This window comes from Triticum aestivum, chromosome 6D, assembly GCF_018294505.1.
Source record: "Triticum aestivum cultivar Chinese Spring chromosome 6D, IWGSC CS RefSeq v2.1, whole genome shotgun sequence".
Classification (NCBI taxonomy): Eukaryota; Viridiplantae; Streptophyta; class Magnoliopsida; order Poales; family Poaceae; genus Triticum; species Triticum aestivum.
The window spans coordinates 305,974,827-305,982,873 of NC_057811.1; positions in this window are offsets into that span (position 1 = coordinate 305,974,827).

The following is an 8,047-nucleotide window of genomic DNA, read 5'->3' on the forward strand; positions in this document are numbered from 1 at the left end:
CGGAGCCGCCCCTCGCTGCCCAAGCCCCGCCACACCCCGCCGCCCCTCGCCGAGCCCCGCCGGAGCCCGCCGACCCCGCCGGAGTTCCGTTCCGAGGAGGTACCGATCCGATGTCGTTTGCCGGTTTTAAAAAAAACCGTTCGTTTTAAAAAAAAACCTAGATCGGTTTATTTCTTCGGTTTTGTTATTTTGTGAGCGTTCACCGACTCGTTCGTTTTAACGAACGCGTTCGTCGGATTTTCTCTGTTAACGAACGTCCGTTCTTTAACCGTTCGTCCGTTTTTCTTTTTCGTCGGATTTTTCCGCGATTATCTCAGATCTCGATTTCTGATCGAATCTTCGTTTCTGTTTAACTCTTCGCTCGTTTATCGGAATCAGGCGATTCAAGCGCCTAGAATTTCGTCTCGAAATTCTCTTTCCGTTTAACCTACTCAAACAAGTTTTTGCTACTGTAAAATTTGACCTAGATTCAGATTAGTAAACGAAGCTTGTTTCTTTCGCCGTTTGACTTTCGTTGCTTCGTTCGAGTTGATTCTTTTTGCAAACCGGAATTCTTAAGTTGAACTTTCTGGTTGGATTCTTCATTCGAGTTTTACCTGTGCATTAGATGAGTACTTATTGTTCGCTTGTTTGTTTGCGATAGAGTACCCGGAGTGTGCCGCTTGGTACTTCGAATCGCTAGGTTTCGCGGATCATCAGCAAGGCAAGTAACACTTTGATCATACCTTCCATACCCAGTTTTTATTGCATTAGATCTATTTCCTCAAACATTGCATGATTAGGATCTAATTAAATTGTGGGAATTGGGAAGTAGTTGAGGTAGTACCCATTACCTGTTTTATTTATCAAACCCTTGGGAGTTACTTCTACGTTGCTATTATATTGCCATGCTATGCTCGTAGACGTGGATTGGGTTTGAGTGAAATTCATGACAGTTGTGAAATTGTTAATAATGGTTTACCTAAGGTGGCAACTAAAAATCACATCTGGGTGGATTGAGGCACCTGGAGAATCCGGTGTTGTCTGTTTGTATAAGGACCGCCACCCAGGCTCAAAGGGATCATAAGATCATTCATGCTGGAAACTTCCGTGTGCAGCCACAAGCTATTATGGGCTCTAGCATAGTTGAGTAGGTTACATGATCTCTTGAAGAGGTGGGCTAGCAGATCTAGGGGAAAGTAGGTGTAACTGTCCATCCGGAGTAAAGAGTGATTGTTTCTGAAAGACTGTGTCTCGGTCATCCGTTTCTCAAACATCATGTAGTGCGAGAATCAAGCGGAGGCGATCGAGTCTTGTGGGGAAAAGTGCGCAAACCTCTGCAGAGTGTACAAACTAATCATGGTTAGCCGTGTCCCCGGTTATGGACAACTTGAGTATCTAGTACCTGGATTATCATTTGAATCTCATCACCATGTTACTTTTAATTAATTTTGCTGGGTTAATGATGATTCTTAATTGGGATTGAGATGCTGTCAACCATCTCAATGTTTAACAACCACCATGATAGTTAAATAAAATTTATTCCTTTGCAGTAGGGAAAAATTGGCTTTTCGCAAAACCATAACCATAGAGCTTTCCACCAGCCAAATATGCATGTAGTATAGCATCACTATGTTCATTATTCTCTATGTGTTACATTGCCAGCATATTCTATGTGCTGACCCGTTTTCGGGCTGCAACGTTTCATGTTGCAGACTTTTCAGACGACGAGTAAGGTGCCTTAGGTCGTGGTCTTATACTCAGTGATGCCGCTGGAGTTGATGGACTCACTTATCTTCCAAGTCTTCCGCTGTTATCGTATTTAGATGGCCTTAAGCCATATTTATCATACTTATTCTCTTTGGAGATATTCGATGTAATAAGTGTGTGATTGCTACTCTGTTATAAATCCTCCATTTGTACTGTGCGTGTCAGCATTACTGATCCAGGGATGACACTGGTGCACAGCAGCACAGACCATTTGAGGTCTGGTCGCTACAAAGGTGGTATCAAAGCACACGCTGACTGTAGGACACGACCACTAAGCCTAAGCCCTAGAACACTTCTCTCTTCTCATTTCTGACCCCTCTCCACTTTCTACTCTTTAGGAATGGCGGATGCAAGGAGCAAGTTCATGCAACCAGATGAAGACACGCCTTTTGGACGACACTTGAAGGAAGTCACTAAGTATTTGAACATAGGAATACCAAGCATCACCGGAACCTACAACGCCACATTACCCGAAGAGGAGAGCTGGAAGATTCAAGTTCACATTCCAGGAAGGACGTTTGTGCCAATTACTGAACCCATAAGATTGGTTTTTGAAGCACCAACCTGGAGTTTAGGGAAGAGCATGGCCGCCCACATCGCTATGGGACGCATTGGAGAAGTCTACCACAAGGAGCTTAAGGATACTATTTATCAGATTTGTGGACGCCGAGACGAGCAATGGGAGATGATCAGAACCAAGAAGGATGGATCAATTGCAGCTTTCATCCAGGAGCAAAACCAACACATTCGTCGCCAGGAGAACCAAATATGCACGGACAAGGAAGAACTGAAGAAGGCATTAACCAAGATCAAGGAGCTGGAGGAAGAACTTAAGGCTACACGCGAGGATTATATGGAGGAAATCATCGCACTAGTAGGGAAGAATGACGACCTGGAGAAGAAGATTGGAGTATTCATGGGAAATCCAGTGCCAAAAGCAAAGGATGACGAATGCACTTGCCCGGATAACTACATCATCATCGACGACACCGACTCGGAACCAAGTGAAGATGACTTTGTTGACGAAGCTGGAGCAGACATCATGGAGTCTTCAACGGATCAGAATTTCTAGTAGACCACCATATCAGTAGTAGTTTTTCCCCATTTAATAGTATAGTTCAAGCACTTTGTAACGCTAGTTAGATCAATTTTAATGCCTTGTTTGAATTGATTGAGTGATATTGATTGTATTTGTCTCATGAGCATATGGGTAGTGTTTTTCCCTCTAGACCTCATTCTATTCTTAACTCTCATCTTTTCTAACCCATCAGATGCCTCCGAGACGCGACACCGGATTTGTTTTCCCACCAGAGATCACCCAGTTGATTCAGCAACAGAATGCCCTAATGCAAGTGTTAGTGCAGAACCAAGGCAACAACAATAACAACAACAACCCACTGCCACCACCACCTGTTGATCACTTAGCCCGTTTCTTAAGGCTAAACCCGCCGGTGTTCTCCAGTAGCACCGAGCCGATTGTTGCAGATGATTGGCTCCGCAAAGTTGGAAGGGCGTTGACCACTGCAGGATGCACAGATGCGGAAAGAGTGCGTTTTGCCGCACACCAGCTTGATGGACCCGCAGCATCATGGTGGGAGAATTACACAGCCACACACCCTATTGACACTGTCACATGGGACCAGTTTCAGCAAGCTTTCCGTACAGCTCATGTTTCAGCAGGAGCTATGGCTATGAAGAAGCGTGAGTTTCGCAACCTACGCCAAGGAGGACGCACCGTAGGCCAGTATGTGGAGGATTTCAGTAAGTTAGCACGTTATGCACCAGATGACGTTGCTACAGATGCTGCCAAGCAGGACAAATTTTTGGAAGGACTAAATGATGAACTGAGTATGCAGTTGATGGTAGCAACTTTCAACAAGTACCAGGAGCTAGTAGATAGAGCTCTCATGATTGAAGGGAAGCAACAGCAGATTGAAAACCGTAAGAGGAAGTATGGACAAGGGAAGTATAACTCTGGAGCTCAACAGAAGCCTCGTTTTGCCCCGAAGCCGGGAGGACAGTTTCAGCATACCCATGGAGGAGGTAGTTCGCACAACCATAATGGCTCCAAGAATGGTAATGGAAATGGAGGAACCAATGGACAGAACCGCACCAACCCATCTACCCCAGATAAGAGGGATCTAAGTCACGTTACCTGTTTCAAGTGCCAGAAGACTGGACATTATGCAACTGATTGTCCTGAAGCCCAAAATGGAAATGGTAATGGAAGCTCTGGGGAGAAGCCGAACCCGTTCAACAAAGGACACGTCAACCACGTGAGCGTGGAGGAGGTTGAAGCTCAGCCTGATGCAGTATTAGGTAAGTTTTTGGTTAAGTCATTTACTGCAACCGTTCTTTTCGATACTGGTGCATCGCATTCATTCATATCAAGGGGATTTGTGGATAAGTTTAAGTTGCCCACCAAAGTTCTCAGAACACCTATGTTAGTAACCTCGCCAGGAGCAGAGTATATGGCAAGCCAAGGATGTTTTCAGATGCCATTGTCCATTGGTAGGCATGTTTTCCCCTCAGACCTCATAGTTTTGGAGTCGCAAGGTTTGGATGTGATTTTGGGAATGGATTGGCTATCGTTGTATGGAGGAAACATCGATTGCGCCAGGAAGTCGATTTTGCTTACCACCCCAGAAGGAAAAAGGATCAAGTATGTATCCAGGCATATGCCGAAGAGGACCCAAGTAAATTCCTTATCAGGAGTTGTACAGGAGGAAGTACCAGTGGTGAAGGATTACCCGGATGTATTCCCAGAAGAGTTGCCAGGCATGCCACCAGATAGAGACATTGAGTTCTTAATTGAACTTTTGCCAGGCACAGGGCCAATATCCAAGAGACCGTACAGGATGCCCGCAAAAGATTTGGAGGAAATTAAGAAGCAGATCAAGGAGTTACTGGATAAAGGCTATATTCGCCCAAGTTCGTCACCTTGGGGATCACCAGTACTTCTAGTGGAGAAGAAAGATGGATCATTGAGGATGGTTGTTGATTACCGTGGATTGAATGAAGTAACCATCAAAAACAAGTACCCACTGCCGATGATCAATGATTTGTTTGACCGCCTACAAGGAGCTAAAGTATTTTCCAAGATCGATCTATGATCAGGATACCATCAGTTAAAGATTCGAGAGCAGGATATACCTAAGACGGCTTTTACCACCAGATATGGATTATATGAGTATACCGTTATGTCATTTGGTCTGACTAACGCACCTGCCTATTTCATAAACCTGATGAACAAAGTGTTTATGGAGTTTTTAGATAAGTTCGTCGTGGTGTTCATTGATGATATTTTAGTCTTTTCCAAGAATGAGGAAGAGCATGAGGAGCATTTGCGATTGGTACTTGAGAAGCTCAGAGAACATCAGTTATACGCCAAGTTCAGCAAGTGTGAATTTTGGCTGAAGGAAGTGGGATTTCTTGGACATGTTATTTCTGGAGAAGGAATAGTAGTAGACCCTGCCAAGGTTGACACAGTGACAAGTTGGGAATCACCCACGACAGTTGGAGAAATCCGGAGTTTTCTTGGACTTGCAGGATACTACCGGAGATTCATCGAGAATTTCTCGAAGATTGCTAAGCCCATGACTGAGCTATTAAAGAAGGACACCAAATTCAATTGGACTGAGGATTGTGAAGCTAGTTTCCAGGAGTTGAAAAAACGATTGGTTACATCACCCGTGTTGATTCTACCAGATCAACGCAAGGATTATGAAGTTTATTGCGACGCTTCTCGTCGAGGACTGGGAGCAGTGCTTATGCAGGAAGGAAGAGTTGTGTCATATGCTTCACGACAACTTAAACCCCATGAGAAAAATTATGCTACACATGATTTGGAGTTAGCAGCCGTGGTGCATGCGTTGAAGACATGGAGACATTTCCTCATCAGAAACCATTGTGAGGTGTATACGGATCACAAGAGTTTGAAGTATATTTTCACGCAAAAGGAGTTAAATCTCAGACAGAGGAGATGGTTGGAGCTCATAAAGGACTATGATATGAGATTGCATTATCACCCAGGGAAGGCTAACGTAGTAGCAGACGCGTTGAGCCGCAAGAGTCATGTCAACACCCTCATGACAGGAGAGTTACCTCAGGAGTTAGCCGAGGACCTTCGTGAACTATGTTTGGAAATAGTCCCCAGAGGCTATTTAGCGACACTGGAGATTCAGTCTACCTTGATGGAAAGGATCAGAGAAGCTCAGAAGACAGACAAGGAGATTGAGATGATAAAGGAGAAGATGAGCAAAGGAAAAGCCAAGGGATTTCGTGAGGATGAGCACGATACCTTATGGTTTGAGGACCGCGTGTATGTGCCAAAAGATCCGGAGATCAGGAAGTTGATTTTGCATGAAGCCCATGATTCACCATACTCGATTCACCCAGGAAATACCAAGATGTATTTGGATCTGAAAATACTTTCTGGTGGACCGGAATGAAGAAGGATATTGCTGAATATGTAGCAGTTTGTGATGTATGTCAGAGAGTGAAGGCAGAGCATCAGAAGCCAGCAGGATTGCTACAACCATTGCCGATACCCGAATGGAAGTGGGATAAAATAGGCATGGATTTTATCACAGGATTACCCAGGACTCGTTCAGGCTATGACTCAATATGGGTTGTAGTCGACCGTTTGACGAAAGTGGCTCATTTCATTCCAGTGAAGACCACTTACACCAGTGCTAAGTTGGCAAAGATATACATGACCAGGATCGTATGTTTGCATGGAGTTCCGAGGACCATTGTATCCGACAGAGGAACCCAGTTTACCTCGAAGTTTTGGAAGCAGTTACATGAAACATTGGGAACCAGGCTAGAATTTAGTACAGCTTTTCACCCACAGACAGATGGACAGACCGAGAGAGTCAACCAGATTCTGGAGGACATGTTGAGAGCTTGTGCACTAGATTATGGATCTAGTTGGGACGACAATTTGCCATATGCGGAGTTTTCTTATAACAATAGTTATCAAACCAGTTTGAAGATGGCCCCTTTCGAAGCTTTGTATGGAAGGAGGTGTAGAACACCGGTGTTATGGGACGAAGTTGTAGACCGTCAGTTGTTTGGACCAGATTTGATTAAGGAGTCTGAACAGAAAGTGAGGTTGATTCGCGATAGGCTCAAAGTAGCTCAGTCCAGGCAGAAGAGTTATGCTGATTCTAAACGAAAGGAGACAGTTCACGAAGTCGGAGACAGAGTTTATCTTCGAGTATCACCACTTCGAGGAGTGAAGCGTTTTGGAGTTAAGGGAAAGTTAGCACCCCGTTTTATCGGACCATACAGAGTTTTGGAACGTATGGGAGAGGTTGCCTACAAGCTGGAATTGCCCGAAGGATTGTCTGGAGTTCATGATGTATTTCACGTTTCCCAGTTGAAGAAGTGCCACGCAGAAATGGCTGAGATACCACTGAGAGATACTGTGCCGCTGGAAGCGATTCAGTTGGAAAGTGATTTGACCTATGAGGAGAAACCAGTTAAGATTCTTGAGTATGCCAGCCGAGTTACCCGCAGTAAGGTTATCAAGTTTTGCAAAGTCCAGTGGAGTCACCACACGGAGGATGAAGCCACCTGGGAGCGAGAGGAAGATCTACGGAAGGACCACTCCCACTTGTTTTCTAGCCAACCCGAATCTCGAGGGCGAGATTCATCTTAAGGGGGGTAGGTTTGTAACATCCCAAATTTTCAATTTGGTATGTTATACATAGATCATCTTGCATATCATATTTTATTGCATTTTGACAAATCCTCGATAAATCCTAAGCAACTCAAGGACCCTCGGAGAGAGTTGGGGATTTTCTCGAATTTTCATATTTGATTTTCATCAAATAATAAAACGAGGATTTTTGGTTTTAATTATTTTCTCTCCGGAAAAATATTTCATTAAAAATAAATGAGAGGAGAAAATATGACTTCTCCAAAATAATTGAAATATTGGAGGAAAAGTGTTAAAATCATTTATTGAATTTTATTCGGAGTTTATTTGCACTTTTAATTTCATTAAAAATATAGCATGTTTTCAAAAAATTATTTTGTGTCAAAAAAATGTTCACCCTGTTCTAAATATTCTAACTAGACGGGGAAATTTTGTTTTATTTTTTTTGGATTTTTATTTATTTTTCTACAAATTTTTCGGCGGAACATTTAAAAAAAACTGCGCCGCGCCCGACCGGGCCGAGGCCCAGCCGAGCGGCGGCCCACCCCCGCGTCTTCCTCGCGCAGCCCCCACCGCCACCGCGCCCGAGTCCGCCTCGAGCACGGCCGCCGCCGCCTTGCCCCTCCCCCACGC